At 42.7% G+C, this 23,074-nt stretch overlaps 1 protein-coding gene and 1 non-coding gene across 2 annotated transcripts in view; one reads left to right on the forward strand and one right to left on the reverse strand.

Annotated features, from left to right (window-relative positions):
* LOC126273224 (doublesex- and mab-3-related transcription factor A2-like) overlaps positions 1 to 23,074 on the reverse strand; it is a 188,974-nt gene that overhangs the window by 143,693 nt on the left and 22,207 nt on the right. The gene's annotated exons all lie outside the window — the stretch shown is intronic.
* On the forward strand, positions 6,625 to 6,699 carry Trnar-ccg (transfer RNA arginine (anticodon CCG)). Its single transcript has one exon. It is a non-coding gene; the product is annotated as a tRNA-Arg (tRNA).

The raw sequence follows: 23,074 nt of genomic DNA on the forward strand, positions 1-23,074 counted from the left end.
GCGGAAATGGAGAGGTTGTACACTCTCCGCCCAAAAAGTTCCGAGCAGAGATGATTTGTTCGCGAAATAACGGGTCCACAGGAACGCTTCACCAAGATGAACGGAACGAGCGAGGAACGAATTCTAAGGAACGGTCTTTCATCGTTCACTTCGGTCGCCGCTTTCTACTTATAGTTCCTGGGAACGGGAAACGGTCGGTCTCGTTCGCGAACAGTACGTCGGCCGGTCTCGTTCCAGCCTCGGTTCCGTTTCCGTCTGTCACGGTGTCGCTCGGCCGGACTCGTCCTTCTTCTCCTGGCCTCTCGTCGCAATTCCACAGCCGACTGCTCACAGTTACTTCTGGTTCTTTTCGTATTCTATTTTATAATTATGTCAACTGCATAAAAATTACATGGCATGTAATACATCTTTTCAGGTAGCAAAACGGCGTACCAGCTTACTTCACTATTTCGATAAACAGCAGAAGAAATACTTGTAAAAAGGCAAGATTTTTTGCTGTCACACATGCAAAGGACGTCGGTACGGCACACACGATTAGCCATTTTCCGTCTTTTTTGATCCAAGGTAAAAGAGCATGTTCATTGTCATGGAAGACAGACAGACTTACAACCGAATGAAGCCCGCGCTTCGTAATCGAGTATGTGGTGTCACATTTTGTAAAGAGAATATAATAATTCCTACAATATTATTTCAGTGGTACAGGGTGGCGCACGAAAAACCGGCCGCGAGTACTAGACTGCTCATTGTCGCTTACCAACAGTCATCTAATGTTTCGAAGTCGTTTGCATTAGCTTATTTGTTATTTCTTCACTGCGTGATTATTAAATGTTTATCTATTCTGCTCGTAGCGGCCAACAAATATTGCGTAATTGGCGAGCAGTCTGACTCAGGTCAGGACCTTATATTACTTCACTGCGATCAGCCACATAACGCTACAGTTGGCTGAACAAGGTATTTTGCAGGATCACGAAAATTACGTGCGAGATTCTGTTATGAATCAAACTCTGTACTCCAGGGGAGAGGCAAGTGCCCCCTCTTGGCTCCTTCCATCTTCAGTCATCTATGCTACTAATTTTAAATTTTTTATAAGAACCATATACCAAGCACAATGACCGGTGAACGATTAAAAATGAACGGTTCCCAAAAAAGAGTGATCAGCAGTGAACTAGTTCCCAAGGATGAACAACTTGGCCCATGTCTCGGTCCGAGACTGAATTTATTCCCGGCGTGTTATCGACGTCAGCGCAGTAACTACCGTCGAAGCGTGAAGAAGCCAGGTGTGAGCAGGCAGTATTAAGTACTGTAAACCCGGTACAATTTGACTGCCGTGGTTACTTTGACCATTCAACACCAAAAGTTTTACAACTCTCTGCTGGGTATTTAGTATATACTGTTCGGCCGTAAAGTTCCATCAATATACGCTAAATGGCGCTGTGTACTGTTGATTTTTTTTGCGCAACAGTTGTCGGAGCTGTTGCGACTTAACAACTGAACTCGTAAACGTATCTTAAAATCAAGTTGTATTAAATCCAATGATATCATTTGCTGCACGTAGATGTGGCGTTTCGAGCAGTATGTGAAACGCGACTGGAAATACCATATATACGTGCAGTGATCGCATATGGAAATCTGATGATGTACAAATTCCAAACGGTTCGTATTAGCAAAAAGTCATTCCTTGCATGATGTCTGGCTTTCATCATTGTGACCCAGTTAGAACTACTGATTGGTCGCCTGCCTTCTGCATGACTTTGTCACATTTACATTACTGCATCAAACCAGTCTCAGGACTGAAGACCACAACAACAACAACAAGCTTCTGGAAATCTGACGATGGATAAATTCCAAAACGGTTCATATTCGCAAAACGTCATTCCTTGTCTGATGTCTGTCTTTTGCCATTGCGACCCAGTCAGCCCGAATGCAGAACCACTGATAGTTTTAGTTCCAAATTTGACGTGCTTCTTCCCAAATTTCATGTCCTACGTCAAAGGGAAGTACCCAAAAGGTTCTGATGAGTGACTTTGCAGGAACTAGAATATTGACATAAGTGGCCGTATATTTTGATTTGATTGACTTGCTAAAGGTAACGTTCACTATACGTCATGGGATCTTAGACCTTAGAATGTGACATGAATTTCAACTTGATACGTGTACACGTTCCTGAAAAAAAGGGATCCTAACAGCGGGCAGACAGACAGTCATAACAATTTTTAAAAAAAGTTTTTTCTTGTGATATAACTACAAATTCACGGTTTTCAAATTTTTCCTTTGATTGTACTGTGAAGCCTCGCTTCTTCAGACCAGCGGAAAGTACCCTATAGGTTTTGATCAGTGAGTTTGCTGATAACAGAATATGTGACTTAAATGGCCGCACCTTTTGACTACATTGACTTAGGGGCTTAAGATTTTTTGATCGCCAAGTGATTGTAGGCCTTAGTATGTGATATAAATTTCGACTGGATACGTCTATCCATTCCTGAGGGAAGGGTTTTTGACAGTCGGGCAGACATTTAAGTAAGTCTGCATCTACATAGATATTCCGTAAGCCACCGTACGGTGAGTGGCGGAGGGTACCCTGTAACAGTACTTGTCGTTGCCGTTCCTGTTTCACTCGCAAATGGAGTGAGGGAATGACGACTGCGTGTATGCCTCAGTATGAGCCGTAACTTCTCGTATCTTACATTCGTGGTGCTTGCGCGACAGACAGACGAACAACAAAGTGATCGCGTAACAGTTTTTACCGATTGAGGCGAGGAACCCTAAAAACAATGAGTTAGTTCCTAATATCAGTTTATCGGTTAGGATGTCTTTTCTGAAAGTATTTGTGTGCAGTGTGACCTTGTACGGAAGTAAGACGTGGACGATGAGCAAGAAAGACAAGAAAAGTATACATACATTTGAAATGTGATTCAGCAAAAGAATTCTGCAGGTTAGATAAACTGATTAGATAACTATCTCAGTACCGTATAGAATCGGGAAAGAAAGGAATTTGCAACGCCTGACTGCAGGATGGAATTGGGTGGTAGGACAGTCTCTAAGGCAGAAACTTACCGAGTCCCCGGTTCTCGATGTGCCCTTGCCCGTGTAGTGGAGGCAAGGGTACGTCGAGAATATGTCACGAAAGTTAAAGTTGAGTGACACAAGACCAATAGTAGAAATTCTTCTAATCCACATGTGACATACAGCAAACCAGTGCTTAACAGTATTGGTTAAAAACAGTCTTCGTTGCAATTTTATTTTTTTTTATTTTTCAACGACGCGTTTCGCCTTATTTAGGCATTTTCAGGTTATCTTTTCTAGATGGACGCGAGAGGCACCAAGGTATGCAGGTACCTGAGCCCCCATCTTATTCTGTTACTCGCTCCTGCGAACAGGAACGCGTTATGCAGATCTTGGTGTCTCTCGCGTCCCTCTAGAAAAGATAACCTGAAAATGCCTAAATAAGGCGAAACGCGTCGTTGAAAAATAAAAAAAACTAAAATTGCAACGAAGACTGTTTTTAACCAATACCAATAGTAGAGTTTGTACATCAGTCGTTTAATCTCAGGGTTTCAAGAAAATTGGTAAATGTTCACTAGCGTTAAAATTAACATGATAGTAATCAGCCTTGGTAACACAATATATTAGCCTAATCTGTTTCTCAGATTTCAAAAATTTTCGTAGCTAACCCTTACAGCGTACGCGGAGCGGGGAACTCTAGTGTCTGCTGACTCGCTAGTCATTGTACGCTGTTAGGACTTCTGAAAAAAAAATTATAATCTGAGAAACCGTTCCGGTTAATTAATGTGTTGGGTTGCCATTGCTGATTACTGTCATATTAATTTTAATCACACTGGACAACATTTACTTTTTTAAAAGAACTCTGAAATGAAGCGACTGATTTACAAGTTCTACTACTGGAATAATGGCGGCCAGTTTCAACTTTTCTGAAATAATCTCGGTGGACCCTCGCTTCCAGTAACCGGGCAAGCGTACATCGGGAACCGGGGACTACAGGACGCAACACTTGAGTACAGTAAGCAGGTTCTGACAGATGAACGGCGTAACATGTGCTGAGAGATGAAGAGGCTCACACAGCACGGTCTGGCGCGGAGAGCTGCTTCCAACCAGTCTTCGGACTGAAGACCACTACATTCTGTCCAGAGATCCAAATCGCGAAGAATTTTTGCAGCCAACAGAGGGTGCTGTTGGGCTCTGGCGAGATGCTACAGAACGACAACCTCTGTCAGCCACAACTACGGCAGCATTACGCATTTCCTTGTATAACAAGAGTTATAAACGGGGATCAGTGTTCGCGAATGGCATTATGTACCACCAACCCATTCAGCAGCCTGAAGAGCCGCTACTGGATGCGGACCGGGTATTAAAGAGCGGAGTGGGGCGAAACTGTATCACAATAACGAAACGCTGCAGCGGAGCATTGTGGGCCGGCAGCAAGCCTGCAATCAGCTCTCCGCTCCCGGGTGTCCCAGCCTCCGGGTGGGGATGAATGTCAAGGGAGCGACCCCACACCCGCACGGGGTTCGACATCTCCCCGCCAGCCATTGCCGCCGTCGTTAATCCCGACTGGGATGAACTCTGGGCTCGGCAGATGTACCGCTCAGGGAGTAAGTAGGTAGTCTATTCTGTTGTGCCACTTCCGGCAATGAAGTATTTTTAACAGTCTTCTAAATTCTACGACTGGCCTATTTTAGCTGCTGTCACGGTTTTTGCAAAGCTATTATGAAGATACCTAACCAAGATACGAGAGGGTTTCACACGAATTTATCCGTCACCTCAAAAAAACTAAGTTACGTAATTAATATTTTGTTTACATCCAAGTTTTTCGCTGCAGCATCCTTGTATAAAATTTTGTCGGTGTTCAGATCGCGTCAAAAAGGGGTTAAAACTCGAGCATTCGAGGATTATCAACATTTTCTTCTTCAGAAGAGCACTGTCGGCCAGGGCCGCATTCCTTTATACTGTCGCCCAAGTCTGTCATTGGTCGGGTGACATAACTTAGATTTCTGTCTTCTACCTGCGGTTGACACTACCTGGTATCTACAGTCAGTGACAATGCGACAGAGAATCACCGCCGTAGACGACTGCTTCAGTGAACATAGACGGCAAAGCAAGTACAGAAATCACGAGAAATCTACGATAGTGGAAAACAGCCTGACGGAAGAGTACGAGAACAGCTTTGAGAAAACAAACGTCCTCTCCCAAGGATCGAACTACTGGGATTCCGTAATAAAGGAAGCGGTAGAAACTCGCATCTACAGTAAAAATTGTAACAGAGGTAGAGGGCTAGAGGAAACATCACAAACTCGAACTCAAATTTTAGGGGGAAGGAAGCACACTTGCAGGATACCAGCTCCAGCAATAAAAAAAAAAAGATTCAAATGACTCTGAGCACTATGGGACTTAACTACTGTGGTCATCAGTCCCCTAGAACTTAGAACTACTTAAACCTAACTAACCTAAGGACATCACACACATCCACTCCCGAGGCAGGATTCGAACCTGCGACCGTAGCAGTCGCGCGGTTCCGGACTGAGCGCCTTAACCGCTAGATCACCGCGGCCGGCGCCCCAGCAATCGATCCCACGCGAAAATACAGGCCACAATTATGGTACTACGCAATTATGACCTTCCGAAAGTACAGATTTTAAATTTCTTGCGAACCGGTTGTTTACCACTCGCTCCACCTCACTGCGCCCGCCTAATGCCAGAGCGCCAAGTGGAACGAGTAAGAGGTTTGTGAAATACTGCTATGATACTGACTGCGTGCTTTGCCCATTAAGTCAGTGTAGCTTATGCCAGAGACCCCTTAGCTTTGAACATTTTCATGTTCCGAATCGCAAATGCATTGTAAACGAGTGAAACGAAAGATTGTGTCTTAATGAAGTAGTGTAGAGCTATTAATTACTAACATCCCTACTGTTCATTATTTTCTTTGGATTTTAAAACTGACAATGTTAAAGTGAAGTACGTATGCAGGAGATACACTATAGTTCAACATAACTGGAATGATTTAATTTCTAATCGAAAATAATTAACTTCATTTCATAACAATTCTTCGGTTGCTTGGATTTATTCATATTGCTTTCGAGGCATATACGTATATAGGTGCACAAAAGTATTATAAGAATATTGTTAACAATACTGAAACTTCCTGACTGATTAAAACTGTGTCCCGAACCGAGATTCGAACTCGGGACATTTCCCTTTCGCGGGCAAGTGCTCTACCATCTTATCTTTTTTTCCATTATTGTTTGTTGTATTTGGTCGTAACGAACCTCAGATGACATCTGTTGAAGTTCGTTGTTGACCTCTTCACTCAGCCGGCCTTAGTGGCCGTGCGGTTCTAGGCGCTACAGTCTGGAACCGAGCGGCCGCTACGGTTGCAGGTTCGAATCCTGCCTCGGGCATGGATGTCCTTAGGTTAGTTAGGTTTAATTAGTTCTAAGTTCTAGGCGACTGATGACATCAGAAGTTAAGTTGCATAGTGCTCAGAGCCCCTTCACTCAGTAGACCAGCCAGCTCTCTGACCGATCACCCTGAGCTAGCGTGCCGGCGATTCTGCCAGTAGCTTGTCTCCTACCTTCCAAACTTCAAGCTGTGAGGACGGGGCGAGAGTACTGCTTGGGTAGCTCAGATGGTAAAGCACTTGCCTCCGAAGAGCAAGGGTCCCGAGTTCGAGTCTCGGTCCGGCAAACAGTTTTAATCTGCCAGGCAGTTTGATATCAGCGCGCACTCCGCTGCAGAGTGAAAATTTCGTTCTTGAATTTATATGTTAGTGATCTTAACGTATGACGTAACGTACTCAAAGTACTTGCCAATTTTTCCAGCAGAATAACATCTGTTCTCGAACTACATTGAAGCGGCAAAGAAACTGGTATAGGCATGTGTATTCCAATAGAGAGATATGTAAACAGGCAGAACATTGCGCAGCGGTAGGCAACGCCCATGTAACACATGAGTATGGAGCAGTTGTTAGATGGGTTACTGCGACTACAATGGCAATTTATCAAGATTTAAGTGAGTTTGAACGTGGTGTTATAACCAGCACACGAGCGATGGGACACAGCATCTCCGAGGTAGCGAAGAAGTGGGGACTTTCCCGTGCGACCACTTCATGAGTGTACAGTGGATGTCAGGAAACCGGTAAAGATGAAATCTTCGACATTGCTGTGGCCTGAGAAAGATCGTGCAAGAACGGGACCAACGACAACTGAAGAGAATCGTTCAACGTGACAAAAGTGCAGCTCTTCCGCAAATTGCTGCAGATTTCAATGCTGGGCCATCAACAAGTGTCAGCGTGCGAAACAATCAGCAAAACATCATCGATATGGGCTTTCGAAACCCGAGGTCAACTCGTGTATCATTGATGACTGCACGACACAAACCTTTACGCCTCGCCTGGGCCTGTCAACAACGACGTTGGAAAGTTGATGACTGGAAACATGTTGCCTGGTCGGACGAGTCTCGTTTCAAATTGTATCGAGCGGATGGACGTGTATGAGTATAAAGACAACCTCATGAATCCACGGACCGCGCATGTCAGCAGGGGACAGAGCTCGCAGGAGGCTCTGTAATGGTTTGGGGCGTGTGCAGTTGGAGCGATTTGGGACCCCTGATACGTCTAGCTACCTTGAAATATGCTGTTCAGAAGAAATCTCCACTTTCTCGTACTCTTACGGATTTATGGACAACTGAGAAGGATTCATGGTGCCAGGCCTCTCCAGCACTACTACAGACATTTGTCCAGTCCATGCCACGTCGTGTCGCAGCACTGCTGCGCGTTCGCAGGGCCCTACCCGATATTAGGCGGGTGTACCAGTTTCTTTGGCTCATCAGCGTAATTTCATAACAGGTTTAACGGATGTATCCACCTCGCCCTCCGCATCCGTCGCCTTCAACATCCCGATGATAGGATTGCTCTGGTTGTCACTCCGCTGGACAGTACTTTACGCTCGTGCTTTAGGCGGCTACGGTGACGCGGGGTGAGTGACAAGCAACAATTTAACTTGAAACTTCAGAAGGGCGTAACTGCGTACTATAAGAAGTCGGCAAGGCTCAGCGCAACCAGGAGCACCTCCGAAGATGTCCAATGTAGCCTTGGACGAAACGTCAGGGATTGAAGAGTTCCATGGACCACGGCCATACAACTCGGAATAATTCTCAGCAGTTGAAACATCCGGTCGTGAAATCCTTCATTGTATTATAAGAAGTATATCCTGAATTTTCGCGCGGGATAGATTGCGCGAAGTTCTGTCTTGCAAGTGTACTATCTTCTCCTTAAGATATGAAGTCGAGTTGGTGATGTTCCCTTGTGTGTGGTGGTTGGAGAGGAGCACTTGGAACGTCTTCAAAGCACTACAACCAAAAATTATAACTCTTGAGGAGATGATGAGGATGATCGCCGTTCCCCTTCGGACACTTAGTTGCGGCCGGATAGGGAAGGGGTCGACGAATACTGCCACAGCGCCGATTACCTGCGTTCGTGCATGTGAATCCTGCCCTCCAGGTGACCTCACGGCGCAGCAGTCATGCACTGTTGTGCTGGTCCCGGCGAAGGTTCGAGTCCTCCCTCGGGCATGGGTGTGTGTGTTTGTCCTTGGGAAATTTAGGTTAAGTAGTATGTAAGCTTAGGGACTGATGACCTTAGCAGTTAAGTCCCATAAGTTTTCACGCATACATTTCGCTCCCGCCAGACAGTCATCTCCTGATGAAGAGGATGGAGATAATTTTCGAAAGCTTGAGTTCTAACTCTGATTTGTCGGGATATGAACATCGAGAAGATTACATAGAATATTTGGTTTCAAGTAAATGTCTGCAGTCCTGAGTGGTACTCAAGGGTATCCCCGCGCCATTGTGGAGTAGCACGCCGAAAAATTGCGCAGCACATTGATAAACTATAGTACTGTGCGGTACACGGTTTTCTACATCTATACGGCAATAACGGTGCAACAGGGTACGTTGAATTGCTGGAAATGTACGGAATAAACGGACCATCATACGTCACAATGGCAAGAACCGTACATCTGAAGAGGTGGCCCCCATGTGCACGAAGACCGGTGTATGACAAACGATACGATAGTGGAGAAAGTAAAAATCAGTCCTAGATCATATTTCAACATCTTGCACGGCATTTGAACATGGTATAGATCGCCACTCACTTGGTTTCTCCACTGCGACATTACCCCACCTTACCCTGCACACGATATAGTCACACGCGCTGTTTTTTGAGCTCTCTAATTTTGCCTCATCCCCTGTATTCCTTAGATATGACATCCAGTGACATCTTCTTTACTCGGATGAAGAAACCATTTGATGGTGCGAACTTCCAGAGAGATGACGGGGCGACTTTTGAGGTGGCATGTTGTCTATATAACCAAAATGCAGATTTTTACATGCAAAGTCATCGGCACGTCATCCACTACCGAGGAAAATAGGTCACACGGCAGAGCGAATATGTAGAGAAGCAATGACGCCACTTCAGGTTTCAAGGTCGCAGCTTGATTTTTCCGAGACCTACATTCTAACTTTATTATTATTCTCCTCGACAGAAACACTGTGTTATTACGAAACTATGTGATTAGCGTGCAATTATTTTTTGACGTCCAACAGCGTGGTTTTACGCTCTGACAGATTTTATCAACATCAATCAGCTCAGTTTTTAGTGAATAATCAGTTTATTACAGACGAGGGACATTTCACGGTGATATAGTTGCTAATTCCACCTTTCAGGTCATTGATTTCAAGTAATGGAACCGTCGAAGAAGGAGGAAAAGAAAAGATTTATCCCATTTCTCAAGTCTATATCTTTTACAAGAATGAACTTGGGGTGGAATTTAACGTATGCTCTAAACAAAAACTTTATCTTGACCTCTTTTCTAAGCCGCCCTTAAGTTGCCAGTAACGGTCTGCCTGGTGCAGCTATCTCGCTGATTCATTGCCAACTGTACGTCGAGTTGGTGATAACACAGCAAAAAAAGGTATTTTTCTTCCCCCATTTGGACAGGTACGGAGACCAAGCAGAGACAAGCTGTATTCAAAAATTAGGTCACTGCAGTATAGGTATAAAACTTCTAGCAAGATAGTTAAAGAAGTAACATTCTATTTGAGCCTAAAAAAAGACAGACAGGTGGAAAGAATACACTGAAGAATTATGCGATGAAGAAGATGTCAGAGACTATACAGATTACATAAGCACAATGGAAGAAGAGGAAAATTAATTCATGAAAGCACTTATTACCAGGTAAGACTTCAACAATTCTCTAAACAACTTGTGTGACATCAAAGCAGCTGGGACAGATAACATCCCTGCTGAGCTATTAAAGAATGCTGAAGGCGAAAGGACGACTGTTCAGATTTGTGTGTGTTTGCTGTAACAATGATGATGGATATTAACAGAATCTTCCGTCGGTTCTTGGTAGAACAACATTATAATAAATGAAAAGCACCAGGTTGCTTTTCTTGTACACTATTGTCGAACAAAAGCAACCTGGTGCTTTTCATTTATTATAATGTTGTTCCACCAAGGACCGACGGAAGATTCTGTTAACATCCATCATTGTTCATCATTGTTACAGCACACACACAAATCTGAACAGTCGTTCTTTCGCCTTCAGCATTTTTTAATAGCTCAGCAGGGATGTTATCTGTCCCAGCTGCTTTGATGTCACACAAGTTAGAAAGCAAACTGGTGGTTTTCATTTATTTTAATGATGATGGAATTAATAAAAAACAGTTACCATACCTAAGAAAGAAAATGACCGATGCTGTTTAATTGTAGAAGCTTGCCATTATTAAACCATGCATCAAAAATTTTATTCAATATCGTTAAAAAACTGAACCGATATTTGGTAGAAGACCAATTTCGGTTTAGGAAAGGAAAAAAAAACAGTTGACCTTTAATGTTACTATGAATGATCTCAGAAGAATGGACAGCAACAGAAACACGCATACCGCATTTATTTAACTAGATATCTTTCATGTTTTGTAGCTGCAGTTGAAACAATCTGACACTGGTATTAACTTGGCATTATCTCGAAGTGAAGAGTGTAGTGAGCGGGTGATGTCGGCAGCGTTTCGGGACTGATGAACAGGAAGAGTTCTAAGCAGTCCAGATGCGTAATTATATTTCAGTGCGTAAAGAGCCAAACGGGCCGACAAATTACGGCAATAGGCCTACGTGAGTACCGAATTCTGTCGGGTGAAGCCAAACTCAACTGACAAAATTTCGGAGCTTGTTCAGAGATTTCATCTGACCATTATGGTTGAAGAGCCCGTAGCCTCAACTCTAGTTAAAGAGTAATTGTATTTCATTCGATTTCTACTTCCATTTATCTTTGAATCTCTGTTGCCCTTTTTGTGTTTCACAAACGCTTCCTTTTTTTAGTTGCAATTTCTTCCTAATTGTTTTTTTCGTTTTATTTTTTGGTACTCTTTGTTAAATTGCAATGTAACTACTATTTTTATTTAGTTAATATAATTAATATAACCTTGTGTACAGGACATTAAATCTAATGTAGCCTATGTTCTTTATGACCTTGCTTTACAGATACAAGAGGGTGGGTTTTCAAAAATCAGAGAAAGAAAAACGTTTTGAAAGTAGCGTGGCATTTCATACAACGATGCAGTCTGTGCATAGGTATGGTAGATAATGTTTCGGGTCAGGAAGAAAGAAAAGGGCAAGAGTGCCTGGTGTGAAGACAAAAGAAGGAGCTACTGTGGGACCTACTTAAAAATTTGAGGAGAAAAAGGTTAAATATATCATACATAGAAATAATACCAAGATGAAGTTGCATTCAGTTCGACAATGTCGGTTGGCAACTGTCAGTGATCATATAAATGATTTAACACTTTAATCTGACAGCGAGCGGAACTGGCATTAGCAAGTTTCAGTTAATATTCTTGGGTTCTCCACTTCTTATTATTATACTTCGATGCAATTTCTCCCCGGTATCATCAGACATCCGGAAACAGTGTTATGATGAAACTGTTCAAATTTGCAGCCAGCGCATCTAGTTTCGCGGAACGGAATGGTCGGCGGGTAACATAAGCACGTAGTCGAATCCGTCCAAGTGTGCGGACTGACACTGCTATTGTGATTAGTGGATCATGCAACATATTTTACTGAAACAAGCTACATGGCTCATAAGAACACCACGCAAACCAATTCTATCCGCCTCTTTAATAACAATGCCCGATAATGACTGCTACATTCGTTTTTTGTTACTGCAGCTAGCGCTGTAGCTGCAACAGATGCATTTCTCGGAAAATGAGAAAGCTGCAAGAAAATGTCGTGAGCAAAAAGTGACACCTGATTTATATGGAGCAGACGATGCACACCGTTGACTAAGGTGAAATCACGAAGGCCGGTATCACATTTCTCCGAGCAAGTCAGCATCAAAGTTTTCAAATTATACAACAGATTTATTAGTTGTGGCGGTTGAAATCAGCTGCAGATCATGTTGTAGATGACGAAACAAAGTGGAAGACAACGTTATCGCATAACGGTATTCAAAGAATAAATCGAATCTTTGCGCCATTTAATGCAATTGTGTAGTTTCTTGGTTTTGTTTTCGACTATGGCGTCATAATCACAGCCATGTTTCCGCACTCTCGGGTAACAAAATCAGCCCACTGCTGTGAAATTTGATATTTTTGAGGTAGAACAAAGAAAGTTGGGGCACAAATGCGGTGAGGTATGGGAGAAGTAATCGTGCAGCCAACGAAACCAAAGCTTGAAATAACCCACGAAAGAATTAGTGAGTGAAAGATCATATCTCATTACGGGGTAGCATACTACACGAGCCTTGTAAACTGGCCAGTTTTTGATGTCGGAAATTTAATTCTGTATTCGAGGCAATGATGGAATGTTCAATAGTCTACTCTAAAAAGTGTATGTTCGATTTATAATCAAATTTACAATCTGCTAATTGTCTGTCTCCGGTCACGAAAACTGACAACGGACGGGAGAACGGTGTGGTGTCCACACGCCTCCCCACATCCGCATCCAAAGACGCCTGTGGGCTGACGATGACACGGCGGTCAGTCAGCACCGTTTGTCCTTCAAGGCCTGTTGGGACAGAATTAAGTTTGTCTGTCTACTGGAGTTAGTTCATCTTAGCTTAAAATCAGCACGCAATGCATCTTTGCTACATGAGATTTCAGATTTTTCTTGTGCGCTTTATTGAATATCGTCAATATACTTGTAGCATTCGGAAAGCACAGATATAAGTCAGAACATAATGCGGTTCACATTTCGTGACAAGGATTCCTCTGCTGTACGCCTGATGTGACACAGTTTGCCAGATCTCCCTGTCTAGAAGCAGGGTTTGTGATGTTTTTCAGGTTTTCTAATAAAAAAGTAATTAAATTTGTCGCAGCTGCTTTCTGTTAATGGTGAAAACGTGATGACCACACTGAAAGTTACAAAATAGCACCGTAAATTCAAGAGTGAAAAAGAGATACGGAATGGAAGGACCATACGTAGTCATTGATGAAATCATCCAAAAAGTAAAAGAAATGATCTGACTCTACAGATGTTTAACAGCCATTCAACTCCTTTGACAATGCACAGACATGTAGGTATGCCAATTTTTTCCATATAGTTGTTGCAGACGCAGACCCATGGACCTGCCGGGTGCGAGAAATGTTAACTGAATACTACTATTAAAATTTGTTGAGTGCGACAGAGAGATTCTGTCAGAAGGAAGCAGGAGACAATTTTATGAGCGACAGTTCACAACGAAACTACGGTAGCTCACCACATACCTGCGGCAAAAGACCTCGATCGATGACAATGCCGGAAGAATTCTGAGACGTTGGAGTAAAAAAGTTTCTGCCCAAACTAACAGAATTTTCAGATATAAGTGTGACTAAGAGCAAAAATACCAAAATGTCTGTTCTAAAAATAATATAATAAATAAATGAAGTTTTCGCGGACTTTCAGCTTTTGCCGTTCAAAGCAGTAACGAGTGCAAAACAGAAAAAAACCTTATTTAATCTCACATTTGCGAGGCTACACATTCATACACTTATGTGATTTAATACCAAATACTTTCGTAATATTTTCTGCGCTTTCTTCGTTTACTCTTATTTTTTAACACGTGTCTCAAATAAAACGAAAAAAAAAAATATTAAAAGGCGAAGTGTAAATGAAAAGCAATTTTCTAGTTACTATGCCAAGCGATGAGCTTCCTTTCTAGTGAGATTGTCGTAGTGCAGTTGACTACACCATCTCTGACCAAATGACGAGAATTTTGTACGACAGAGAATTTTCAAGCAACTTTGCCACATTGGAAAGTCGTCAAAGAGACAAATGCTGATGAATCCCAGAAACTTTTGACCTGTGATGACGCTCCTCCACTGTTTCGACAGAACCAGGAGTCTGCAGACAGCGCTACAAATGAACGGTGTCGCTTTCTTGGACAATATAAAACCCACGATACCGTTCCGCAACCGTATGTTGTAAACAAAATATTGCTAAGACATTTTCGGGACGGACACGCAAACTTGTTTGAAAACTTCCGCGGGAACGGAAGTCATCGCGTCGTGCTTAACTGGGACACATCATTAAAAGCGAAGTTAGCAACCTGTGTACCTAACAAATGTGTGTTCACGATACGTATATAAATGACGTAGTATATATCGCATCTCTGAGGCTATAGGCGGACAACGTAATTGTGCACAGGGAGGTCCAGCCGTTAGAAAATTGTTACTTAATGCAGGAAGGCGTGAAGGTTATCCGCGCTTGCTGCAAACTGGCATTTGGCTCTCAACTTAAATGTAAAGTAATGAGTATAAATATGCAGAAAGACACGGTATCATTTCACTGGCGTTATGCGATCAGTCACGGTAATTTGTCACAACCATCACGTATGTAGGAGTATACACGAGAGCGACTGAAGATAGCCTGATGACAGACTAAGCGTAGAGAAAGCAGGTACCTGACTGAGATTCTTTAGGAAACCTTAGTAAATATGACTCTCCCACAAAGAAAGTGGGTTAAAACATTACGAATGCTTTCATTTTTAATTAAATCTCTTCTTATGAAGTCCACCTCTCTGATCAAGAATGTCATCTGTGCCGCTAATATTGTGCTGTCATCTCCCTTTTTATTATCCAACTCTCGCTTGCATACAGTAGAAACGGCACCGCTATAGATTTACGAGATTTCATTGTTTTTGTCTTTTGATTTTGTAGTTTATCGTTCTGTTTATTGTTCCAAATGTTCCCTGAAATTTGTGCAGCTTTTCATCTGTGTCATTGTCACAATCGTACGTCGTGTCGCAGCTGAGATATTTAAAATGTAACATCTCTCAAATGGCTCTGAGCACTATGGGACTTAACATCTATGGTCATCAGTCCCCTAGAAGTTAGAACTACTTAAACCTAACTAACCTAAGGATATCACACAACACCCAGCCATCACGAGGCAGAGAAAATCCCTGACCCCGCCGGGAATCGAACCCGGGAACCCGGGCGTGGGAAGCGAGAACGCTACCGCACGACCATGAGATGCGGGCAACATCTCTAAATTAGCTGTTTGTTAACTACGATTTTCGATCGTATTGGGAATGTATCTTGAAGGGCCATAACTTTTGTCTCATATGATGACATTTTATGGTTGTGTTCTGTAAATATTTGGTTTAACGGTGTGCTATTAGCTGCAAATCAGCTTCATTTTTTGAATTATTATTTAATTAATTGCAATAATAAACACTACATTATTGTGTTTATTTAATTGATGGATAACTCTCCGAGTTCCAGTTTTGTAGGACATTGTCAATGTAGATGCAAAAAGAGCGGACGAGAGAGAGAGAGAGAGAGAGAGAGAGTACCTTGACAGAGTTTTATCTAGTTTATCTATTTGTCTTGTAGTAATTACTATTTTTATTTCACGATTTAAACTTTTGGTTGCCCTCGTGAAATGTGGTAGGTAGCCATTGTCACTTATTACTGTAAACAATTTATTTCGATCAACTGGATCGTAAGATTTCCAAAAAAATATTTAAAAACACTTCGAGTTTCGCAGTTAAATTCTGTTTGTTTTTTATTATTTCCGAGAGACGTACAACAGTTTGGATACCTCCGTCGCATATCTCGAGTGAGGATCGGCAGAATAAGATAAGAGAAATCAGGACAAACAGCGAGGGGGTAGAGACAGTCAAGAGTCTCTTGTATGATGCATCAATGAACAAGGATAGAAAGTGGCTAATATTGATGAAAAGTATCATTTAGTAAGCACTCTTCGCTTTCTTCTCCGTTATGCACACATGATGTATGATAATTAACACTAAAACTGACAGGCGCGAAAGTGTACGACAGGAGAAGCAAAAACGTTCCAGTATATATGGGTCCGCAAACAACCTTTTTGCGAGATGATAGCGGATGTGTGGCTACGAGTCGCTAGTGACCTTAAAATGAGATATTCTCCTAGTTAGTACAAACGAAACTGAAATGTAATTTTTTTGATTACTCGTAAGTCCTCATTCAATCGGTCTCAAATTTGACCCAAGATCTAGTTTAACAAGAAATAATTACAATACTGCTTTAGCATGTTACAAGTTACGATTTACTGTATATTCTTACCCTACTGAAGGAGGTACGCACGTGTAGCTGTCGCGTTTGGATGCAATACTGCACTCGCCTCTCCAGTAAGTTACGAATTTCTTCAGACATCCCCGGATGATCTCGTAAATCTTAACGGGACTGTGCGCTTCACTGCTCCTTCAAGCGTTATCAGCTGGAGTGCTGATCCCAGATAGCAAAATCGTGAGGAGTGAGCTCACGTGACCCTGGAGGACAATGTACGAGCACTGCTCGAGCTACCCATCTTGGACAATATTGACGCATTAGATGTTGTCTTAAATCAGGAGAAAAATTTGCCGGTCTACATCTACATCTACATCCGTACTCCGCAAGCCACCTGACGGTGTGTGGCGGAGGGTACCCTGAGTACCTCTATCGGTTCTCCCTTCTATTCCAGTCTCGTATTGTACGTGGAAAGAAGGACTGTCGGTATGCTTCTGTGTGGGCTCTAATCTCTCTGATTTTATCCTCATGGTCTCTTCGCGAGATATACGTAGGAGGGAGCAATATACTGCTTGACTCTTCGGTGAAGGTATGTTCTCGAAACTTCAACAAAAGCCCGTACCGAGCTACTGAGCGTCTCTCCTGCAGAGTCTTCCACTGGAGTTTATCTATCATCTCCGTAACGCTTTCGCAATTACTAAATGATCCTGTAACGAAGCGCGCTGCTCTCCGTTGGATCTTCTCTATCTCTTCTATCAACCCTACCTGGTGCGGATCCCACACTGCTGAGCAGTATTCAAGCATTGGGCGAACAAGCGTACTGTAACCTACTTCCTTTGTTGTCGGATTTCATTTCCTTAGGATTCTTCCAATGAATCTGTCTGGCATCTGCTTTACCGATGATCGACTTTATATGATCATTCCATTTTAAATCACTCCTAATGCGTACTCCCAGATAATTTATGGAATTAACTGCTTCCAGTTGCTGACCTGCTATTTTGTAGCTAAATGATAAGGGACCTATCTTTATATGTATTCGCATCACATTACACTTCGCTACATTGAGATTCAATTGCCATTCCGTGCACCATGCGTCAATTCGCCCATCATGGATCCGACATATTCCCGAAGCATAGGCTATTGGTAGACTCACCATCATTTTTTGTGTCCAACACCGGACATAATAGCATATTAGCACGTTAGGTCCAACCCAGAACATATTTTCTTATAATACTCAAATGTCTTAACGGTTTAGTGAAACGTTGAACTTTATTTATTCAGTTCTATTTTTCACTATAGATTACTTCTTTCAGAAGCAGTTTGTTTACACTGTGTGCTGAACAACCATTTTCTAACACAGGTTTATCTAAATCACTTTGAAATCTTATTGTTAGTGTAATCATCAGTATTACGAACAAACTTCGTCAATTCTTAAGGAATTTCATCCAACACTTCACCGAAATTTAAAATTTTAACTTGAATTCCCTCCTCCAGACTGAACTCTCTTATAACAATCGGAAAAAGTTTCACTGTACGTTTGTTTGACTTATCCATTGGTAATGTAGCATTATTAACGTTTTACAAAGAACGCAACAAATCAAATATAAATGGCGAAATAACGTTAACGCTAACAGTCGCTGCCTCGGTTTTGGTTCTAGCAGATGAAAAATTTGCGTCATATCACTTTTTAACCAGTTTAGATGTGCAGTCTGATGTTTTGAAACAGAGTTTGTGTCTACCAGTATGATAAAAAATACGGCCTCTTCAGCAGCACACCTGCGATCGCCAAGTCCCATCTTTGGCTTTAAAACGCGCTCTTACTTTTGATGAAGCAATTCCATTAAGAGGACTCGCATGTTTAGCTGTTTTCATGTGGTCTGTAAAGTCACCCTTTCCTTTATCAGGGGTAGAAAAATTTTAAAATACACTGCGTCTAACAAAGATATTCATTATTACTGTCATATCAAAATTTCAAAAGTTTGTATTGCTGTTGCAGATTAACATTAAACACACTGTTTATTTTGCCCATCGCTAAACGATGAATAGAGATAAAATAATCAAACAAGTGAAGGCGAGTTACTTCACATAAGAAAACAAAGTAAACACATGGCGCCTTTTTTGTTGCCAAATGGCAAAGTGAAAAGTCGTGACGGAGCCAGTAGCCACGCCTGTCAATAGACGTCAACACTTACTTCAGGGTCGGCTGGGAGAGACCCGACCGAACGGGATTCGAACATGTAGTTCTAAGACTATCAAATAAATCCTTGCCTGTCATAAAATTGTCAAATCCTGAATATTTTTTCATCTCTGGACACTACCCCGGGCAACACTAAAAAGCCAGGACTGTTCGGAGCCTTCTCACACGTACGGTAGGTCTAGTCAGGGATGAAAGAAATATGAGCCCAATAATAACACGGAGACTTCATCGAAAAGTTTACGTTACAAACACATTTGTACTAATTAGGGCAATATTTCAGACTGATGTCAGCGGTGGCTACAAACCACACTTTAGAAATTATCTTGCAAACCGCTTGTTTTCAGACTGGAACGTTCCTGCTATCTAGTTTCACGAGTGTCAGGTTTCACAATTAATTACAGTGCATCCAGTATATGCGAGGCGAGGCACCTAAACTTGCATTCCTTTTATTTCGTGAACGGTTCATGGTCTCGAAGCGGGCTTTTCGGAAAATGATACGTTTTAAGGACATTTGAAAGCTCTTAAAGTCACGAGTACAGTGATATGACGCCTGCTAAAGTTGCCGTTGAAACTTTTCGCAAAGGTATCCGCTAAATCCGCTGAAATTGGAAGGCAAGGCGGAGTCGGCTATTCCGGTGTACACACCGCGAAGCGTCGCTCTAATGCCAGCCTCCGGCGTTGTATCGGGCTTCTTGACTGCAAAAGCTGTTCGCTTCAGCTGAAGTAATTCTACATCTACATCTACAGGACTACTCTGCAATTCACATTTAAGTGCTTGCAGATGATTCATCGAAACACAATCATACTATCTCCCTACCATTCCACTCCCGAACAGCGCGCGGGAAAAACGAACACCTAAACTTTTCTGTTCGAGCTCTGATTTCTCTTATTTTATTTTGAGAAGCATTCCTACCTAAGTAGGTTGGGCTCAACAAAACATTTTCGCATTCGGAAGAGAAAGTTGGTGACTGAAATTTCGAAGGTAGATCTCGCCGCGACGAAAAACGTCTTTGCTTTAATGACTTCCATCCCAACTCGCGTATCATATCTGCCACACTCTCTCCGCTATTGCGTGATAATACAAAACGAGCTGCCCTTTTTTTGCACCCTTTCGATGTCCTCCGTTAATCCCACCTGGTAAGGATTCCACACCGCGCAGCAATATTCTAACAGAGGACGAACGAGTGTAGTGTAAGCTGTCTCTTTAGTGGACTTGTTGCATCTTCTAAGTGTCCTGCCAATGAAAAGCAACCTTTGGCTCGCCTTCCCCACAATATTATCTATGTGGTCTTTCCAACTGAAGTTGTTCGTAATTTTTTCACCCAGATACTTATTTGAATTGACAGCCTTGAGAATTGTACTACTTATCGAGTAATCGAATTCTTTTAGAACTCATGTGGATTTTTAATGGTTTTCCTAAGCCCCTTCTAATACGCCAGAAGTTAACATTTGATCCCATTCACAACTATCGTCGCTGGCCCTGTATCCGCGTCGCCAGGCTGAAATACGTCTAATCTTAGACCGGTTGCTGAATACAGCGCTGGCGTCTGGCATGAGAGGCGCACCGGCGTGTTTACACCGTAGTAAATGAGTCCGGCAGCCGTATCTGTCAATTTTAGCACATTTCTCGGGGAATTTAGCAAAAAGTTTCAAAACCAAAACAAACGAGAGCTATTTCACCGCACTCGTGCTTCCAACAGCTTTCGAATGAATGTTCATAATTCCGCTTGTTTCCAAGACTTAATATTATTATCTACACATCAAAATTGTGGTCCCGACTGCGTGCTGTAGTCTACCAAAAATGTCGTTTCCATACCTTGAACCACTCGAGAAATACAAGGAGTAGAAATAACAGGTGATTCACTCTGTGTACACAATTTAAACAAAAGTATCTGGGCACACAGTGCCGGTCGAAGTGGCCGAGCGGTTCTAGGAACTTCAGTCTGGAACAGCGCCACCACTACGGTCGCAGGTTCGAATCCTGCCTCGGGCATGGATGTGTGTGATGTCCTTAGGTTAGTTAGGTTTAAGTAGTTCTAAGTTCTAGGGGACTGATGATCACAGATGTTAACTCCCATAGTACTCAGAGCCATCTGAAACATTTGGGCACACAGTAGTGGACATTAATATCGAGTGTGTCCATCCTTCGCCTGTTGTCTTGAAAGGAGCGATGTCGACGTTCTGACTCAAAAGGAGTCCATTGAGTTGGTCGGTACTCTGGGAACGCCACTCCATTTCAGCAATGTTATTGTCCACAAACAATTGCCCCGCAGATGCCGATTTATGACAGGATGCATTGTCATGCTGATAGAAACAGCCATTATCTCCGAACTGTTCCTCTACGCATTACACAATCTCATAAAATGCATTCATATCTTTCAGCATTTAGCGTTTTGTTAAACTCAGTAAACGAACCACATCTGTTCACTAAAAACACTCTCTTCTCCACACTCCAATGTTTGAACTATGTATAATGGCAGATAACGTTACCGAGCGAGGTGACGCAGTGGTTAGCACACTGGACTCGCTCGGGAGGATAACGGTTCAAACGCGAGTCCGACCATCCTGATCTCTCTAAATCGCTTCAGTCCAATACCGGGATGGTTCCTTTGAAAGGACACGGCCGACTTCCTTCCTCATCCTTCCCTAACCCGATGGGACAGACGATCTCGCTGTTTGGTACCCTCCCCCAAATCACATAACCAAGTAATGTTCTTCAGACGTTTGCCAAATCTAAATTCTTCCATCGGCTTGCCACACGTTAGGGCGTGATTCATCACTCCAAACCATTTGTTTCCAAGTCGTCCGTTGCCCGGTACCAACTACCTGAATCGCCGCTTAGCAATAAATGTGTGGGTTATGAAGAGCTGCTCTGCCATTTACCCCACACTTTTGAACTCCTTACGCACATTCATTGTGCCACATTCAAGTGTCACTTCGCCTACTGTTGGCCCTTTGGAACTCACGAGCGATTCTTTATGCTGACTTCAGGCGATTTTTTTTACGATGATCCTTCGCAATAGTCGAACATCCGTATTCGCCAGTACGTGGGCTCTGCCTGCTCTTGGTTTGCCTATGGTTGTTTCTTAGAGTTTTCCACTATGCAGTCACTTCACCAACAGTTGACTTGAGCACCTTTAGAGCGGTTGAAATGTTCCTCATGAATTTATTACTCAGGTGGCTTTCAGTGACTGGTCCACGTTCGAAATCACTAAGGCCTCTTGACAGAATCGTTTCGCTGTTATTACTTCTCTACTGACAACGTAATAGATCCTGCACGCGTTTCCAATGGCAGGTCGGTCTCTCGTGACAATTCCGCATTTCATGGGAGCGTCCAGATACTTTTGACCTCATAGTGCACACGATGTATCATAATCAGTAGCGAAAACCAAAACTGGTGATAGTATACGAGGAGCAGATACGTTCAAGTAAACGCCTTTTAGATTAAGTCTCGATCGATTTGGGTTCAAATTTCTTTCACCTGTGGCCTTTGCTTGGGGAATGTGGTACATACAATATGGGGTACAGACACATTTTGCTCCTGGTGTAAAACGATATGTATCGACTCAGTATCGTCCAAGGCGAAGAAGTCGATAGGGTCTGCGGTCGTCTCAAAAGCGAATGAAGAACTGGAACAGCGAATTGACGTATGCCATGGGTGAAATTCGAGCCCACTTAGATGGTGACTTAACCGAAAACTTTAGCTTTCAAAAGCATTTATCCTAGATAGGACAATATTTAGTACTGAAGTCAGTGACGCCGCTGAACGATTCATGAGATAAAATGGGTGCAAGTATTATCTGACTCACGTGTGTATACAAGTGATTCACTTACACATCTGGGTATTCCTGGTGCCAGAGTAAAAGAACTTATCTCCAAAATTACAGACCGATATCATTAACTTCCGTTTTTCGCAGAGTTCTCCAGCACATTCCGATTTCGAATGTCATTCATTTTCTTGACACAGAAAAGTTTCTGCCCACAGATCAGCAAGGATTTATAAATCACCGCTGGTGTGAAACGGATTTTGTCCTTTTGGCGCACGATATCCTTTGAATCAAGGGTGAAGGGCAATTTGCAGACTTCACGGATCCCTAGACCTCAAGAAAGCATTTGACGCGGTGCCCCACTGCAGACTTAACGAATTTTTGAGCATACGAAATATCAAATATGTGAGCGGCTCAGTAAGAGAATCCAGTACGTTGTCCTGGACGGCAAGTGTTCATCGGAGACAAGGGAAGCGTTAGAAGTGCCCCGCGGGGGTGCTATACAACTAGTCTTTTGTCTGCAGGGTGGCCCAGAAATGTTGCGGCAAACTTCGAAGTGTTGTCTTGAGGGACAAAG

The sequence above is a fragment of the Schistocerca gregaria genome, chromosome 5 (assembly GCF_023897955.1).
Source record: "Schistocerca gregaria isolate iqSchGreg1 chromosome 5, iqSchGreg1.2, whole genome shotgun sequence".
In the NCBI taxonomy this organism is placed as follows: Eukaryota; Metazoa; Arthropoda; class Insecta; order Orthoptera; family Acrididae; genus Schistocerca; species Schistocerca gregaria.